Source organism: Bidens hawaiensis, unplaced genomic scaffold (genome assembly GCF_021521415.1).
Source record: "Bidens hawaiensis isolate Kalapana, Puna unplaced genomic scaffold, B.hawaiensis_p1.1 tig00005796_1, whole genome shotgun sequence".
Taxonomy (NCBI): domain Eukaryota; kingdom Viridiplantae; phylum Streptophyta; class Magnoliopsida; order Asterales; family Asteraceae; genus Bidens; species Bidens hawaiensis.
The window spans coordinates 469,708-490,735 of record NW_027491380.1 but is presented as its reverse complement, the minus strand read 5'-3'; positions in this window follow the sequence as shown (position 1 = coordinate 490,735).

Sequence of the window (21,028 nt, the reverse complement as noted above, 5' to 3'; positions counted from 1 at the left end):
GGCAGAGTGCCAGAAGTCCAACTGATGATTTCTGTAAATGACTGGACTCTCCGTTAGGGCAAAACGGATATTCGATTGTTGTAACCACCGGATCATCGGTTCCACTGGCCGGTTATCGTCAGTTACTTGAAGAAGAGCACACATATTGTGTTTCTTCTCGAACGGATATGTTAGAACAACCACCATATCTGTAAATACACAAATATAAACACATTCAAAGTAGAAATTAGTATATAAAGTTCATAACTATGAGATGTAAAAATAACAATATGAAGAAGAAAAGAAATATTTTCTTTATGAACATGTTCTTCGACAAATTGTTAACCTACACATAAAAACAATGAAGTGAGTTAGGATGAAAATTAACAACCCAATTCCATATAATCAGTTCGGAAAATCATCAATTGATGCTTACCGAGTTGAAATTTGAGGGCTGGTCAATTTAGGGTAGGGATATGGTTAAACGGTTGGGATTCTGCAACAAGAGTAGCGATAATAATGTATAAGTGGGAAAAGAGAGAAGTGAAAATGTGAAAATTTCTCTAAGTCCCTCTTTTATACCTTTTTGAAAGTGGGTTTTAAATGCATTTTATCGTTTTGCTCATGAATAGTGCCAAAAATTCATTTTTAAATATAACAGCATAAAGCGTGCTCGATAAGGTTTTCTGTATACAAAGCTTGCTAGGAAAGGTTTATTTTTCAAAACTTTCTAGGTAATGTCCATTTTCAAAGGTTGCTCATTCTAGAATTGTTCAGATATTTAAAGTAATTAAAAATAACACTAACTGGATAAGATTAAGGAAGCTTACTCGAATACACAATATTGCTAGAGAAATAAATCATAAAACAAATAATCAAGTATAAGACATCAAATAGGCAAATATTTCTAATTGTCAACCTTACTCGAATATCTGAATATTACAAACCTTACCCGATAAACTTATAAAATTAACAAATATTCATTCAAGTACACTTTAAGACAAAAGTGTGCCCGAAAATACTTCAAGAGTGCAAAGTGTGCTAGAGAATACTTATTTATATTTTGATATATAAAGTATGCTCTAAACACAAAGTTTACCCGGAAAGTAAAGTTTGCTTGGAATTTTCTGAAGTTTACAAGTATGCTAGGAGAACACTTGGAATGAGCCAACATTTTACAAGTGCGCTCTAAGCATAAAGTTTGCTCGGTAAACAAAGTTTACTAGTAAACCCTTGTATTTTCATAATATAACACCAACAAATATGATGTATGCTAGATATATACAAATTTCAAATAAAACAACAAAGTTTACTCGAAATCATTAATTCATCAAAGTCTACCTGATAAATCATGAATAAAACATTTAAGTAAAAATAATCATTAAGCTTGCTCGAATATCTTAAGCATTCAATCAAAATAGCAAAGTTTGCTAGAATAGTCCAAGAATATCAAAGCTTGCTAGTAAAAACAAATTCAAATGTAAAGCTTGCTAGAATGACCTAAACATCCTATAAAACAACTAAGTTTGCTCGAATAGTTCAGAAATCATCAAAGCTTGATAGAAATCACATATTCAAACATATTCACATGTAAAGCTTGCTAGGATAACCTAAACATCCTATAAAAAAACTAAGTTTGCTAGAATAGTTCAGAAATCATCAAAGCCTGCTAGTGTTGACAGATTCAGATCTTTTTAAGGTTAAAATGCAACTCCTTTTGTCTTAAACCATATTTGTAAACATATTTATCATTAAAATTCTTGTCTAAGAGCAAATGGTGCATTAAGAGATCAAATTTCAGTTATATTTCCTTTCATTTCTTTTTTGAAAAGATCTCAAACAAGGGATCATATTGGTTAAGTTGTCTCTTAATACTTCATTCGTAGCATAACATATCATACAGGTTAACAGCAGGTCTAGACTTAGCATGATTTTCATTTCTTTTGGTGATATGCTTTAAGGTTCAATTTAATTAGCATAATACACAAATGGACAACATTGATTGTGCCATGATGCCTCATATCTCTTCTCAACGCTTATTTGGATTTCCCTAGATCACCCCAATTTGACTTCAACCCCTTGATATTTGGATAAAATATTTTTATGACAGAACGGTTAAATTGATTTAATTTTTCTTTTCAAAACTTCAAACATTATTGAGATTGAACGTTGGACTAACATGTCACGCAAGTCAGACTTAAGGCCTTTCATTCGGAATGTTTAAAGGACTTATATTATTGCCTCCACCCCTATAGTTCTAGTATTAACCCTCATGTTTGCATTTTCATTAAAATTTGTGAACATCTCAACTTTTGGTTGATAAAAATAAACATAATTCACATTTGTTCTTTGTCATATGTATAAAATGAATCATTTTGAAGACCAAATACCAACAGGCTCGTGTATGACTGGGTAGTCACTTTTTTGCCTATCATCCGGAGAGATTTATCTTGAAACATGCATAGACAACAATGTATCTCCACATTAAGATTAGCATTTTCATTATGTTTATATCACCTCAAAATTTACACATCATGGAAAGCATCATACATATTAATGACTGTACTAATTATCTTTTTAGCCTATTAAATCCATATGATTAGCATAAATAACCAATGTACTATCATTTCCCAAAAGGTTGGATCAATTTTCATTTACAACCTTCTAAGCTTATACAAAGCTAGAACTGAATAATCTTATCATGTCTCAACACCATACAATTTGCTCATTTTATCAAAATTTTCTTGGAAAAACTTCTTTTACAAAATTAATCATTTGAGCACACAAGTTTGTCACAAAAGCTCTATTTTGACTCAAGCAATAAGTAACATATTCAGGGGTAATCAGAACATTAATGACATATTAAAAACAAGTAGACCCCACATAATTCTTATCCAAGATAGATTATGAAAAGACTATCATATCCTAAACACATCATCAGTTCAAATCATCCAAGCAAATTAGAATATCAGGTAAGCACACAAATTCATCATTTCAAATCAATTTAAATAAGCTTATCCTGATATCACACACATTCACTAATTTTAAGCAACTTAAGCATCATAAACACATAAGTCACACAGATAATCACTAATAACACAAATCAGTTAAACATGTAAATAATTACAACTTTTACTCTCAAGACCATTAAAGATAATCAATTAGCACAATGAGCACACATCATTAATTATACTTCATCAGAGTTGATAATTCCCAAGGCTTTCAAGAGAAAGTGGAATCTGGTTCTATCTAGTGGCTTGGTGAATAGGCCAGCCAAGTTGTCACTAGTTTCAACTCTTTTCATTTCAATCGATCCTTTCTCATTCCAGTCTCTAATAATATGATGTCTGATTTCAATGTGCTTGGTCTTGGAGTGTTGAACTGGATTCTTAACAATAAATAATGTAGTAGTATTGTCAATAAAGATAGGGGTGTTTAAGAAATTCAAACCATAATCCAACATCTGATTTTGAATCCAAAGAACTTGTGCACAGCAGGCAGATGCAGCAATATACTCAGCTTCAGCAGTTGAGATGGACACTCTAGTTTGTTTCTTGCACTGCCATGACACTAGCTTGTCTCCCAGAAATTGACATCCACCAGATGTTGACTTTCTACTCATGTTGCATCTATCATAATCACTGTCGGTATAAGCAATTATATTAAAGAAATGGTTTTTTGGATACCATATCCCTAGATCAGGTTTTCCTTTCAAGTATCTAAAGATCCTCATGATAGCAGTCATATGAGACATCTTAGGATGTCCTGCACATACTTTGATTGACAAATGAATATGCCATCTTTCTTTTGCTGAACTTGCAGACCCAGAAAGAAATTCATTTCACCCATGGAGCTCATGCAGTATTTTGACTTCATTACTTCTTCAAATTCAATGCACACTTGTTCATTGGTATAATCAAAGATGATGTCATCTACATAAATTTGTAGAAGGAGTGAATCTCTTGCTTTCCTTTTGCAGAACATGGTCTTGTCAATGGCTCCTAGTTGGAAACCATTAGCAAGAAGGTGGTTTGATAACTCATCATACCAAGCTCTTGGAGCTTGATGCAATCCATGCAAAGCCTTGTTTAACTTGTATACTCTGTTAAGATATTCAGGGTCCTCAAAACCTGGTGGTTGAGTCACACACACCTCCACTTCTATTTTTCCATTTAGAAAGGCAGATTTAACATCCAATTGAAACACTTTAATATTCTTTGAAGCAGCATAGACCAGAAAGATTCTGATAGCTTCTAGCCTTGCCACTGGTGAAAATACTTCCTCAAAGTCAATACCTTCCTCATGTAAGCAGCCTAGTGCAACTGGTCTAGCTTTGTACTTTATAACAATCCCTCTCTCATCCCTCTTGTTCCTAAAAACCTAATTGGTTCCAATGGCATACCTATTCCTTGGCTTGTCTACAAGTTCTCACACTTGCAGATTTCTGAATTGAGCCAACTCCTCTTGCATTGCTTCTACCCAACTATTGTCTTTAAAGCTTGAACAATGCTCTTGGGTTCAACTTGGGATAGAAAGCAGGAGTACAAACAGATGTTTGTAGTTTTAGATGCACTTCTTGTCACTCTTTCATTAATATCTTTAATGATGTTTTCAGTTGGATGATTTCTTTCAACATAGGAAGTTTGCACAATTACATTAGTAGACACATTTGAATCAAGATTTGTGTCATTGAGATCAGGTTCATCAATGACCAAATCAGTTGTTGCATCATGAAATTCAATTGATTCTTCATGAAACTGTTGTGAAGTGCAAGCAACATTATTTCCAATATTCAAGTTTTGAATTTGTTTCAAATCTTGCTTCTCTTGCAGCCTGTTCTTGACTTTAATCTTGCTAGTTTCTAGGATCTTCCTCATTCAAGACATGATCATCTTGAACCTCTTGATTGTCTTGGTTACCATTTTCTTGATCTTGATCTTGTTCAGTTTCAGCATTTGAGGTATCATTAATAAATCTATATTCAGTCCTTTTATCAGCAACCTTTGACCACAATTTGTCCAAATCAATTTTCTTTTCAGAATTTTCCACATGGACACTTGTCTTGTATAAAGTTTCATCAAAGACTTCAGGATAAATCCTATGAGCAAACTTATTCTTCTTGGTCACTTCATCCTTTTGCTGATAACTTATTCTAGCAAACTAAGTGTGTTGGTGGTACTGTAGCTTATAATTCCCTTAACTTTCTACAAGTGTACTTGAGATCACTATTATTGAAACCTTGCTTGACCCACCAAATTATTTGGTTTAAGCTTGGTTAAGTCAAGAGTTTGCTCACAAACCTGGCTGGGCTGAAGAACAAACTTGCTTGATGAAGTGTAGTTTGCTCGAACTAAACACTTAGAAGAATTCCAGAAGATAACCTTGCTCGATGTAGAATACCTTGCTTGAATAAATTTTGGGCTTACTCGAAGTGCCTAATTTGCTTGAATTCCATACTTAGCATATTTGTTTATGAGGTTGAGAAGATTTCAATCTTCCTTGATCATTTTTTATCCCAACAATTGCTAACCTGGAATAGGTAGCAAGCTACAAACCCTTACCCTCTAACAAGGTGTGCATTACATATGACATTTTAAATTAGTCAAAATTTGTTATGTTTGCTTTGTATATGTCATGAGAAATATAGGTGAAAATTTACCCAATTTAGCTTCTTGAACCTAAATTGACTTGGGATGAGAGGATTAAGCATGATTTGATAAACCTAAATCTCTCCGAGGACATGGTTGAGGATAGGAATTATTGGAGAAGTAGAATTAAAGTTAAAGATTTTTAGAAAGAAAGGAATACCTTAGGGCTTTTATTTACCTTATTTTAGTCACACACCATAATAATATTTTCTCTACATAAATAGTATTAATATTATTATTATTGTTATTATTATTATTATTATTAATATCATTATTATTATTATTACTGTTGAATTCTGATTTCCTTTGTATTGCTTCATACATATGTACTTTAGAGCTGAGGGTCTCTCTGGAAGCCACCTCTTTATCCATGTGGATAGAGGTACGGTGTGCCTACATCCCACCCTCCCCAGACCCTACTTATAGCTATGCTATTGGTGGGATTTCACTGGGTATGGTTGATTAATTGATTGATTGATTGAAATTTCTAACGAGCAGATTGCATACCCTAACCTGATAAACTGTTACTTTGCAGCAACTATTAGGCCAATTAACTCCACTTTATGTTCACAAAATTCTTATGCAGCATGAATGTGAATATATGCAAATTTATAATTTGATGAATGTAAATATATGCAATGTATCTTATCAAAAAACATTTATTCAACTTGAGTTACTCAAACTTTAAAAATCCAAGCCATCTATCCAAACTTTAAATATCTAACATTAATGCAAGCAAAACAACATAAAATCCAAACTTAAAAACTGATCCACTAAGATTTTGATGTTAACGGGTGTTTGTTCAATCCCGATTATGCAGACACACCATGAAAAAGGAATTTCTTTTTTTTGTTTATTCCAACTTCAATATTCCAGTTACAAAAGGGTACTAATGAAAGGAACAAGCTACTCTATTTTTATTATATAAACACATAATACACATGCTAAATTGACATATTGTTCCTCTATTTCAGCAACAAACTTCAACTTCCACTTGGTCTCCAACTCTAACGTCACATCCCATAAAACTCGATCAACTTGGACTAGTTCTACATATATGACCCGTAACTACCTGATAGCAACTGCTGACCCGAAACTGACTTGACCCGTGAACTAATTTAGTTAACCTCACAACGGGTTCACAGTTCCAACATTGTTCTGAGGGGTACGACCTGGACCAGACTGCGAACGACATCACGTTTTTTTCTGATAGCCCTCTAACGCCTTCGAACAACTAGCACGTAGACAATCGTAATTCGTATTTCGTGACATACACGTTTTGTTTTCTATTTTTCTCCTTGCCGAGGCTTGCTTTCCACGTATTACAACACCAATAATGCATGTATTCAATATATTAGCAATGCATATATGTAACATCCGTAATTCACATATGTAATGCATTTTCATTGCATATATGTCATAAACCATAACCGAATATGTGTGTAATACATGAGTAATGCATACGCGTAACATGTTAGTAAGTCATGTACGCAATATAACAATACTGCATATATGTAATACATTTATAGTGCATATATGTAATACACCAAATCCGCGAAAAAAGTGTAATACGCAGTAATGCATTTGTGCAATACGTTTATAATGGATATAGAGTATTCACCCTCAAATACATCATCGTACGCATATTTAAATCTATCTACGTTTAAACGCCCTCGTTGTCTTTGTGGTCGTGAAATATATGTAATGTCATAGATATAAAAATATGTATTCACAAAACTGTTATTTTTGTTATATTTACCTGAATTTGCCTCTTCAAGGCACGGCAATCTTCTTTGTTTAGAGTGACTCCCCCTTTTTCGTCCTCTTATTTGTCTCGCCCATGTTTCTTCTTAATTGTAAAAAAAAGCACAACATAATTAAACGTCTGCATTTTAAATAAAGGAAAACAAATAAATGTAACTTACCGAACTTGTTGTAATCTGAAAACTCTTTTTCACTTGTATTCCCTGTTATACACATTGTTAACTTCTTTATCACGCGTTTTGACCACACATCATTAACCGTTATTAGGACTTTGATTAGCTTTGTCGGGTTACACGTTGTCAATTTTCTTTTGCCTTTTCCTGAAGTTTTAACATCATCGTTTTGTTACGATGAATAAGTGTGGATGCATGAATTATTTATGTAAGCGAGCATTTTCGAAATCTCATCTTCTTTTTTTTTTTTTAATGAAACCGGAATGAAATATAAAAATTTTTGTTTTTTTTGTTTTATAATTTTTTTTAATATTTTTTAGAAGTTTTTTTTTGCTCAAAATGGTTCTCAAAGTTTTCATTTTCAAAATAGTTCTCAAATGATCCCGATCATATATATATATATATATATATAGAGAGAGAGAGAGAGAGGAAGGTTCATGTACATTTTAATCTTAACATCATAACGTAAGAAATAACATCAATTTTTAAAAAAATGAGAACGTAAGAAACAATATCAACTACAATATCAATCAACATAAACAATGATTTATAATAACAAAGAAAAGAACCTAAAAATTACAACAAAAGAATCAAAATCAAGAACAAAATAATCACAGCAAATACCAACAAATACTTATACCAACAAAAGAAAACATCTAACAATAACAACAAAATACAAATCAGCAAATAGTTATAACGTCTCATAATGGAAAATTAGCAAATACGAACAAAAAATAACAGCAAACACATGTAAAAATAAACCTAATAATAAAAGCAAATTGGTTCTCACCGTTTTCATGTTAAAAATAAAATGTATTTGATCTTGTTTCTATATATATATATATTCGATAACTTGTCTTTCGTTACTTGAATGTTTGCTTGTTCTCTTGTTTCTCATATGCACCGAATCTTGAGTTGTGTATGTTCTTAAATCGTTTGAACCATAAACCTGTCACACCCCGAAAATCTTATCTTAGCAACGGAAGACTTAACTAAGTTAATTTCGGGTTATGACAGATGCCGATAGCCAAATCACGAAACAGAACGCTTAAATATATAAAAAGGCTTGTTTATTCATCAGAGTGCACATATCATATTTTACATAAAGTATTATTATTACAAGCCTACAGTTCCACATCATCAAAACACACTCGTTCTCGGTTCCATCCCATTCAGCCCTCGCGATGCCATCATATTTCTCATTTACCTGAAAAGTATGTTAAAATAATTTTGTCAACACAAATGTTGGTGAGTTTCTCAATTTAAAACCGGGATGTAACAGTTCTCGACTTTTACACCCATTTATTAATCATTCTTATCAATGATAATTTTAATTATTCACCATTCCTTTCAATGGGAATTTAATTTTCACTTTTCCAAACTTAGTTATATATTTCTTAAACAAAACGTGTTAGTTGTAAACGAGCAAAGAGTACAACACATGAATGACTATCATTATAATAAACTCGAAACATACCAAAATCAAAATATTCCCACATTTTCAACCAGAGCGACTGGAAGAGTGGGGGGCGTCGCCCCGATAGATCTACCAATATTTTTAGGCCATTTCTCTCTAGGTTAACGGTTTTTCCTTTCATAATGACTCATCCCATTTAAGACAATTTGTAAAATATATAGCCATTTTCTTTACATACTTTTCCCCCAAAGACATTTATAAATCATTAAAATATTTAAAGTGGGGATTTACGAGAAAACTCACCGTTCGGTATATGATCAGTTATTCCAACTCGAATCGTGTCCTAATTATATAGCACACAATTATTAATTTATTCATATTTTAAGTTATTTTTCCACCTTAAAATATTTCACACATCTTATTTCTTAAAAATGTTATTCTTTTGTTCGCGTGTTTATTTTAGTTTTTAACGACACATTGGTGATTCCGTCCAAGTCCAATTCCTATATGATCATTCAACACACACATGGTCTCTAAAATTATAAATTTAACCCAAGTAGCAACTAGCACAATTTTATGCTTAAATATTCTATTTAGCAAATAAACAAGTAATAATATATTATTATATTATTTAATATTGTTTAATATTATATAATAATATTAAGTTTTATAAATTTATATTTTAGTTGCTGGAATATTAAATATTTTATATACTTATACTTATCACATTTATAAAATCGTTTTCCGGTTCGGTCGGTTTTGTCGGTTTTATGTTAATCGGTGAACCGGTTACCTTTTTCTTATAAAATTGAGTTCTTAACTATTTTTAAATACTTTAAGTGTGAGAATACACAAGTTTTATAATTTATTTTATTAAAATAGTTAATTTCTTATTTTTTTGTATATTCACAAAACTAGCAATTTTGACGTTTTCGGGTCGGTTTTGTCACGACACGAACCATCAAAGATCAAGTTATTCCATCTTGACCTTTATATATACATTTACTTATGTAAGGTATATATATTATTTAAGGTATATATATTATATGGGTTTACGGGCTGTTTTAAAACAGTTCCCAAAACCGTTGTCGGTTCGCTTTAAAAATCGTATTTATCGATCGTTAAAGCTACCGACAAGCAATTTAAGTCATATTAAACATGCCAAACACTTTGTACACTCAATACACATATTTACAATATATAATTTAACTAAATTTCCAGAATTAAACACTTAACACAAAACGCAAATCTTTAGAAATTTGCAAGTCTAATATGCACAAGTCCTAACTTACTAGTTTTAGCAATATACGGACATGTTATTTTCACTAAGTCTAGCGTGAATATAATACCCTAAATTTCCAGATTTTAAGTCACATTATATCATGTCCCATTCAACTTATTTTATGCCAAAATTTAGCTTTTAACATATCCTCTTGATTATACTAAAATCTTACTACTCTAATAAAAGACTACTATATATTGCCATTTGTCAATCTCTCATCACTCCTCACCTTTTTAACTCATATTCACTAAAATGGTATTATTTTGGATCAACCCGTCCAACTAATGTTATCAGAATATGTATATTATTTAATCAATTTGTTTCCCTCTTCCAAATAAAAAAACCCTACGCTGCATACACTCAATCAGGCGCCTCTTCCCTACGCTGCCAATCTGCCATTACTTCGCTGTTTTCTCCCTTATCTGATTAAACCTACGAGACCGTTCATCTCCACCGCTGCTATCGTTCATCTCCACCGTTGCTTCAGACTGTTCCATTGTCACTTACTTTTAGGTAAATTTACAATTCCATGCTTTAGAACTGTTGGTTCCTACCAATCATGGGGTGGGATTAAAACAAAAGAAAGAGACCTTTGAAATTGATTTGGTGGTGTTATCTAAATGTTTGGTTGATGTTGATTGTTATTGAATATGTATATAGTTTAGTTGTCACTTTTTAATTAATATATTATCAAGTGATAAACAACATATATTATATTATAATTGCAATTTTAATGTAATAGTAAGATGTTATATTGGTAAGTAGTTATTCACTATCTTTTCAACTAATTTTTAAATTTTTTTCATAATTTATTATGCAGGTAATGACTCCAAATTCAGAAAGTATTACAATCGATACACCTATTGTTGATGTCCTGCGTCACATGCACGATAGAAAGTTTTTACATCTTTCTGTTGTCTATGGAGGTAAAGACATTGTTGTATGTTTCATTTTATACATTTCATATAAACATTATACATATAGGTTATATATCTAAATTACATTTGGTTGGTGTAGATGGAGTTACTGTTGCCATTGTTGATGTCCTTCACATCGCTCACGATGCAATAACCATAGTCTCTTGTTGCATCATGGTATCACTTGTATTTCTTTTGTTTTTTTAATTTTGAAAAATATTGCAGCACGGTTCGTGTACCTGTGTTCCTGGGTTGGTAGGTCCAGCTAACCCAAAGACGACCCGAAAGCTTATTATATTTTCAGATTCAATAGTCGACAAAATATTGATTTGAATGTTTTTTTCTAAAAATTGTTTCACGATTCGTGTAATTGTGTTCTTGGATTGGCAGGTCCAACTAACTCGAACACGACCCAAAACCAAATTATATCGTACACATGAACTAAACAAGACATTCGTATGTGTTGGTTATTTTCTATTTTGCACCAAGATTCTATAACAAGTTTTGGCTTCTTTGAACAAAAGTTTTGACTTTTTAATATATTTTCAGATTCAATAGCCGCGTAAGATGTATTATGATTCCGAAAAGATGACCAAATAACTCCAGGTGATGGTAATTGATGCAACTTTACTATATCAACCTTTCAAAACTAAAACATAACCGGCACCAAGGTATCACTTGGATTTCTTTTGTTTTCTTTACTTTTTTTTCCTTTTTAAATATTGCAGCATGGTTCGTGTACTTAGGTTGGTAGGTCCAGCTAACCCAAAGACCACCTGAAACCTTATTATAATTTCAGATTGAATTACCGACAAAATATTGTTTTGAATGTTTTTTTTTAATTGTTTCACGGTTCGTGTACTCGTGTTCTTGGGTTGGTAGGTCCATCTAACCCTAACACGGCCCGAAACCAAATTATATCGTACACATGAATTGAACACGACATTCGCGTTTGTTGGTTATTTTCTGTTTTGCACCAAGATTCTATAACAAGTTTTGGCTTCTTTTGAACAAATGTTTTGACTTTTTAATATATTTTTTTTGATAGTTTCATGGATACATTATCATTTATCTAGGGTTGGTATATACATGAAGAACCTTATTTTTTACATGAAAGAGTTATAAGCAGATCTGTATGTTACCTTATCTAGAGTTACAAGCAAACATGGACTAAAGATTTTGATTTTTGATAAACAATGAATACAGACCAATACAATCACAAATGTAGTGTACAAGAAAGATTTTACTTATTTATACCACATTTGTGTAATTTTAGTTATGTATTTTATGTAATTTTAATGTGAATTGTAATTATATTAACAATATATGATCATTTTGTTGACTTTATTTCAATTAATGGCTAAAGTTTAAAATTTTAATCATTTATCCGTGTAATACACGGGCCTCAAACTAGTCCAATATAGAACATGCATATTCTTTCAATCATGGGTGTTATATTATTCTTATTTTCTTAATCATTTAATCAATCATTTTCCATGTATTTCAATATATAAAACTTTTCTATTTTCATTATGCATGATCAGTATTTAAATATGTTATACTAACATGCATCCCAAGTATCAAAAACTTCATTCAACAAGTATATCTTTCAATAAAGTTTCTATTATTAGTAACTTCACTAAGTTAAAAGATTTAGTAATTTGCCAAATGCTTTGCATGTTATCATTTATCATAATCACAATAATTTCATAAAAATCTTCCATGTATTTATATGCTAGCCATTCAAATCAATATCCATGTTAATTATATATTTAGCAAAACGTTTCCTTATTTAGTAAATCTCTATCAAATCAATATCCATAAAAATTGTACCTTTTTATCTCTCATGCAACCAAGAACCCAACAATCAATTCTTTTACTTTTTAGTCTTTCATCTAATTACAAGTATTATAACAATAAATACATATTCACAATATCAACAAGTTTCTTTCTCATTTCTCCTAAATATTACGTGCATGTCTTTATATCTTCATATTTATCATCATATAACTCCTTAAGTATTTCTTATTATGTGGCCATTACATGCACCAAAATTATAACTTAGATAAAAAAAATTTATACATATATACAAGTATTTAATATTCTTCTTTATTACATACTCACAAGATTTTCAAAATACACATAATGCCAAACTTCCTTCAGTCAAGTTTATATTATATCATGTACTCATTTCTATGTACTTGTGTCTCTCTCTTTCCTAATGTATGTACTTGTTTCTTTCTCTCTCTCTCTCTCGTTTTTCTTTCTTTTTGTGACATTCATGATAAAACGAGGTATACTATATTCTTTACGTAACAAGTAAACGATAAATCGGTTAATTCGTAGTGCTTAAACGAGTAACCGACCGATACTAATTATGACCCGTATACATACTGAGGGGTCATATACGAGTTATATATATGTTATAGAGGCTAACATATTGATATTTAGGCTCCAGTACGTTTAAAACTCTTTAAACGAAAAAGGTTTCGTTTATCGATACGCTATAAGCTTAAACGCAATCGTTAATGTCAAAACAAGCATTGTAGCATCCGTTAAGCCGAAAAAGATTTATAAAACACTTATATGACATGTTCTAAGCAATCCGTGAAAATATTTTGGAATTTTACAACGAGTCAGTACGTTTTTCTTATTTTACAAAAATAAGCTGAAAAACACTCGTTTTTACGCTATTTCTTACACCCGAATTAATTTTCTTGCGAAAAACCGGACCCGAACTAAATTTGAAATGGGCTTTTCATGTTTGGGCTTGTATGGATAGTTTAATGGGCCAAAACAGCCCATTATGGGGCTTCCAAGGTTCCGATCGGAACATTTACCAAACCATACATTCTTTTTTTTTTTACATAACTTCAACCTTAAGCTTTTTCATTCATTCCAACATACAACATATTTTGAAGTCCAGCAGCTCTAACCTCTGTTCTCTCAACTCCCTTTCAAAAACCCTAAGGTAAGATCAAAGTTTATAAAGATTTAATCAAGTTTGATGCATATAATTAATATATAAACATGTTTTAGTTAGTTTTAAACATGTTTAACCATCCAAAAACCCTAAAAATCAAGTAAAATTATGTTTTGATGTTAAACATGTTTACAAACCAGGAACATATACTTTTTTGGTCAAAAAGGCGGATTAGAACATGAATACAACGTTTTTACGGTTAGAAAGTTCGGTTTGAACCCAAAACCGAAACCCTAATTATCAAGGCTGTTACATGGATGATTTATGCTTGGTTTGATGTTATATGATATGTAGACATACTGAGTTTGCAACCCGAGACCCGGAAAGTCGTTTAAGCTAGCAAAATTCATCGAAAACCGACAAGGTAAACCCGTAACACTCGTTTAGGGGCTGTTTAGTATTAGGTTATGACGTGCTTGTTTTTAGCTTGTGAAAACTTGCAGGGACATTAGGGATCATATAAATGAGTCCCTGTTCAAATTTGGTAATTTTTCGATAAACGGAGAATATTTGGTGAATTTATTCCCGTTTATGAGCGTTTATTTGGGAAAAATAGCTAAACATATTGAAAAATTATGAAACTTGTTTTTGGAGTTTAATATGTGATGGTAAGATCACTGGTAAAGTTTGGGAATCATTGGAAATGTCTAAGTATGGTTTGTCCGATCATGGCTTAACCGAATTTTAACAGCGGAAAAACACACAAAAAGGCATTTTGTCAAAAGAGTTAGGTTCTGGAAATTTTTCAGGGGCTATGTAATGACATTAAGGCCATTGGTAAAAATTATCGGATTTTTCGGAGGTCGTTTGATATAAACGGGCCATTTATTACATGATTATAACCTATAAAATGAATTTTTATAAATAAATAAATAATCATAAAATTTCTGAAAATATTTTTATAAAATTCTCCATGTCTTAATGTATTTTTACAAAAATTTACATAATTTATATATAAGTACATATTTAGTTATGATTAATCAAAGATTTAAATTATAATTGTTTTAACGAAACCGGCAGTTTTGTGTTTAACGGACTGACTGGTATGTCAAAATGTCAAAAGTGGCCAAATATCATATTTTTGAATGATATTGATAAAAACAAACTTTTTACGAGAATTCCGGACAAATCGGGTGGATTGTGCGCATTTTGTATAATCAAACCCGTGTGAAAACGGAAACGAGCCCTGCAATCAAACCAGACACCGAAACCTTAAAATTCTTTCATAAATCAAATTATTTTATCAATCAATATATTTACTTAAGTTTTATGTGATCTTACCTAATCCCGAAACGTATAAACGATCAACTGAGCTAGGCTCAGGAAACGGTGAAACTGAGCCAAATCCAGTTTTAAACATTTCATAGTATACAACGTCACAATCTAAGACTATGGTCATGTTCTGGGCCTAACAGCTATACCCAGAATATCTATACAGCCCGACTTAGCTTAAACACTGTACTAGTAATAACAATACGATACCGTTTATAGGAATCAGGCTATAAACGAGACATCTGACTATTTGATACGTGATTTCTGTGCGAACTACGATAAGGTGAGTTTCACGACCCCCACTTTCTAAACTGTTTTACGAACTTTTGGGGTGAAAAGCATGTTTACATAAACTGATATACTTGAAAACGTGTGATGATGTGGATTATCTAAGTACTAACACTTGACAAGTCCCCACAAACACAAGTGATTAACTTCGTGCCGGTGACGTGTGGATAGTACTATCGGTTTGACAAACCCAACTGACAGAGCCGGTGGGGTATGCCGGAACATATGTAAACCCAGTTGCACATTGTCATTATATTTTTACATACTGCTATGTGGTGTTAGACATAGTACATACTTGGGGCAAAGTGGCTGTTAAATGCCAACGGGAGTGCATGGGCAGTGGAGGCCATGTGTTTTAGCTCGTTTCGGTTTCACTTGTGGCTTAGTATAATGCATCATACACAGACATATAAACATACACACTGTGAACTTTACGAACTCGTGTACTGATTTCATTGATACTCGTGAAACTTGAAACTCACCAACTAGACGTAGTTGACCCGTTTTAACATGCTTTTCAGGTAAAGCAAAAGTGGAATGATTTGCTTACATGCTTGGTGTTAGAAAGAAAGTTGAATAGCTGTGAATAGACGCTGATATAATACTGAATAAGAAGCTCGTAAACCGGTTATGTGTTTTTCACCTAGTTTGTAAACATAGTACCTACCCATGTAATATAATGTAAATTAGTTTATGAATTTCTTTATAAACAATGTTGTTGATACCAGTGTTATCTGTTACATTCCCGTATTACGCTTCCGTAACTACCTAGTCGGGGTGTGACAGAAGTTGGTATCAGAGCCATTGGTTATAAAGAATTAGGATGTCCCTTAGGATACCCTAAGATAACCGTAGGCTCGATTAACTCTGGGAATAAAATAATATTAAATAATATACACGAATGATTCTCGTGATGAACGCGAATGGACAAGTGAGTTATTATGGTCCGGAACGTAATAACGGACTTGTTTGTACGAGGAAATTCGAGAATAAGTCGATAAACAATCGAATAGGTAAAAACAGCAACATATGTGTATAAAATATAATAATAAATAAATACTTGTGTATATAAACGATTATTTGTGCTTATGTGTATAAATACCTACATGTATTTTACTATGATTAATATAGAAGGATATTATTCTTATCACTAACCATTGTGCAGGAATATGTCAAGATCTACTGATCGTTTACCTACTACCCTACCAACAAGGCCTGAGGAGGAGGAGGAGGATCCGGAAGAAGAAACGGAGGAGGACCCAGAGGAAATAGAAGAAAGTGCAGATGCGGTAATTCCTTACGAGGTACCCCCAGATCAACCCGACTTATCGGGTTATCGTTGTGACACTTATCCCCCTAGGGAATCCCCTAGGAATGTTACAGGACAGGGAGCTACTAGTGCTTATCGTTCACCTGTTAGAGCACCCAGATCCCCTACTCCACCTGTACAGCATACACCAGTACCCCCACCCACTATTAGAAACCGTCAGACCGCTCGCATTTCAGTGCGTCCACCTGAGCACACTTCTCTCCCACCTCGATCTACGTACCATAGGGGAGAAACATCGCGTGTCCAGGTAACCGAGATACCTATTCCTACTTGGGGTTTACCTGCCCCGGTACCCGAGCCACCTCGTTATTCTGATTCAGCATGGTTTGGTTTAGCGACTGATCAGCTTTTAGACCACTCACATTCTATAAATAACTTAAACCTGCATAGATATGATATGCAAGATCACATGAGGTATATGCAACAGGAAATCAGAATTGTGCAAAGATCCAGTGCTTACAGCCATGGGCGTCAGGATCGAGCGATGATACTACTGGGAGCGTGTTTAGCGGTTAATGCGGCCCTAGTGGCTGCTGTTGTTTGGTTGTGGTTTCATGTTGCAAAGAATGGATAGGACCTAGTAGTCTGGTCTTATGTATATAGTCTTTTGATATCCTAAGCAGCATTTTATTACAGCATGTTGGGCTGACTTGGGAGTTGTTTGTGGTTTAGTACTATTTCAAGCACTGGCCCTTATCGGGTTAAGTCTACATGTCACTTAGTGACAAATTTTGATACGCATATACAAGCGCTGGCCTATACCAGGTTAAGCCTATGCGCTGATTTTGGATGCATATGTACAGTAATGATTATAATTAATACAAACGTGTTTTCTTTGGCATAGTTATGTGTTGTGAAAGTGTAATATCGTAAAGTTGTGTAGATCATAGTGAAACGATATTGATTATTATATAATTGATTATTCTATATAATGGCCCCGAGGAAAACAAACCCTTTGTCTGAGGCGGAAGTGGCCGCAATGATTGCTCGTCAACTACAAGCAGTGATACCAACAATTGTAACACAAGTCACTGCAAGCATACGTGCTAACAATACTGTTAATCAACCTACGAGCACCACCACGGCCACTGTTAATACACCTCCGCTGGACACTAATGTAGCCCCGGGTGTTACTACCCCGGTGAATACTGATAATGTCATAAATAATAATAACACTCTCCCAACTATGAATGTCACTGGGAACCCAGAACCTGTTGTGCACCCTGATAATATCCCGAACCCTGTACCGGTTGTTAACACAACTAACAATAATAATAACCGAGAACCCCCGCGTCAGGAGTACTCATACAAACAATTTACATCATGTAAACCGATTGAGTTTAAGGGTATTGAAGGACCTAGCGGACTGGTCAAATGATAGAAAAGGCCGAATCAGTAATTAATATCAGTGAGTGTCCACCGAATCGCGTGGTCAGATTTGCTACCAGTATGTTTCTAGACCAAGCGCTGATGTGGTGGAACACGGTAGTCCAAATAAGGGGACAAGATGCTATTAATCGTATGTCATGGACTGAATTAAAAACCCTCATGCTAGAGCATTTTTGTCCTAAAAGTGAGATTCAGAGGTTGGAACACGAGTTATGGAATCTGGAAATGAAAGGAGCAGACCATGTGGGATACACGAATCATTTTAACGAACTGTCCCGCTTAGTTCCATGGTTAGTTACACCGGAAGCGAAACGAATTGAACGTTATATCTGGGGACTGACCCCTGCTGTGAGAAGTATAGTGAATTCAGTTGCCCACCCGACATTAGAAAGTGCTGTATCTCAAACGGGTGTCGTTACCTTTGATCTGATGAGGAGTGGAGTGATAAGGATGCCAGGTGAAACAACAAGTTTAAAACGAACTGATTATGGGACAAGAATGCAAGGAAACCCTCAGAACAAACGGGCTCGTCCGAATACCCGAAGTTATGCCATGACCAGTTCTAATGTTAAACAAGAGACCTATAAATGGACGTTACCGAAGTGCAGAAGATGTAACTTTCATCATGTGGGTGATTGCAAACCGATTATTTGTCAAAAGTGTGGAAGAACGGGACACTATGCCCCCAACTGTAGAACCCCCACCAACATTGTTAACCGTCCACCGCAATCAACTCAACTCCCTCGACCTCAACCAACCCGCCCACAACTCAACCAACAAACCCCACCTACCACGAACCTCCGTGCCTGCTATGAATGTGGCAGTACGGAACACTTTCGGAGATACTGCCTTAATTTGAACCCGGGTACAGTGAGAAGGCAGAACCAAGCACAAGCATCAACCTCCAATGCAGCTAAGGGACGCGCATTTGTATTAGGACCGGGTGAAGCGCGTCATGATCCGAATGTGGTGACAGGTACATTCTTAGTTTCGGGTCAGTATGCTTCAGTTTTTTTTGATACGGGCGCCGATAGAAGTTTCGTATCTGTTAATTTCTTACCTTTAGAAAATATGCCGGTTAGTGAACTAACAAAACCATATACTATAGAACTCGCTAACGGTAAGTCTATACTTGTTAACCGAATAGCCCGAGACTGTTCCCTTATCCTAAAAGACCACCCATTCCTTATTGATTTACTTCCAGTGGAATTGGGAAGTTTCGATGTTATAGTCGGTATGGACTGGCTATCTAAGTATAAAGCTGAAATTGTCTGTAAGGATAAGACCGTTAGGATACCTCTTTCGAATGATGAAGCTATGATTGTTCAAGGTGAGAAATCTGGTACGGTACTGCCTCTCATATCTCAACTTAAGGCATTGAGATATTTACGCCAAGGTTGTACTTTATACTTGGCGAGCGTAACAGTTAAGAAACCCGAGGAAAAACGAATAGAAGACATCCCAGTGGTACACGAGTATTCAGATGTATTCCCCGATGAGTTGCCTGGTTTACCACCGACCCGACAAGTTGAATTCCGTATTGACTTGATACCGGGAGCAGCACCCATTGCTAAGGCACCTTATAGACTTGCGCCTTCTGAAATGCAAGAACTGTCCAACCAGTTACAAGAATTACTGGACAGAGGTTTTATTCGCCCTAGTTACTCACCGTGGGGAGCACCAGTGTTGTTTGTAAAGAAGAAAGATGGGAGTTTTCGAATGTGTATTGATTACCGGGAATTGAATAAAGTGACTATAAAGAATAGATACCCCTTACCTCGAATTGATGACTTGTTTGATCAACTCCAAGGTGCGAAGTATTTTTCAAAAATTGATCTTAGATCTGGTTATCATCAAGTAAGAATTCAGGAAGAAGACGTACCAAAAACAGCTTTCCGAACTCGGTATGGTCACTATGAATTTTTGGTTATGCCGTTTGGGTTGACAAACGCACCTGCAGTGTTTATGGACCTCATGAACCGAATTTGCAAACCTTACCTTGACAAGTTCGTGATAGTGTTTATCGATGACATTTTGATATATTCGAGAAGTAAGGAGGAACACGAACAACATTTGCGTGAAGTCTTAAAACTATTGAGGCAAGAGAAGTTATACGCAAAGTTGTCCAAATGTGAGTTTTGGCTACAAGAAGTAGAGTTTTTGGGACACATTGTGAACCACCAAGGGATCCAAGTAGACCCAAGTAAAATTGAGGCCATTAAGAATTGGCAAGTGCCTAAGTCACCAAGAGAAATTCGTCAATTCTTAGGACTAGCCGGGTATTATAGAAGATTCATTGAAAACTTTTCAAGTATTGCACAACCTCTAACCCTCCTAACTCAAAAAGATCGAGCATATGAATGGGGAGAAGAACAAGAAATGGCCTTCCAAACGTTAAAACAGAAGTTATGTGAGGCTCCAATATTAAGCCTTCCAGATGGAACTGATGAATTGGTGGTATATTGTGACGCATCTCGTAAAGGTTTAGGATGCGTACTGATGCAAAGAAAGAAAGTAATAGCATATGCTTCCCGACAATTAAAAGTACATGAAAAGAATTATACGACCCATGATTTGGAATTGGGA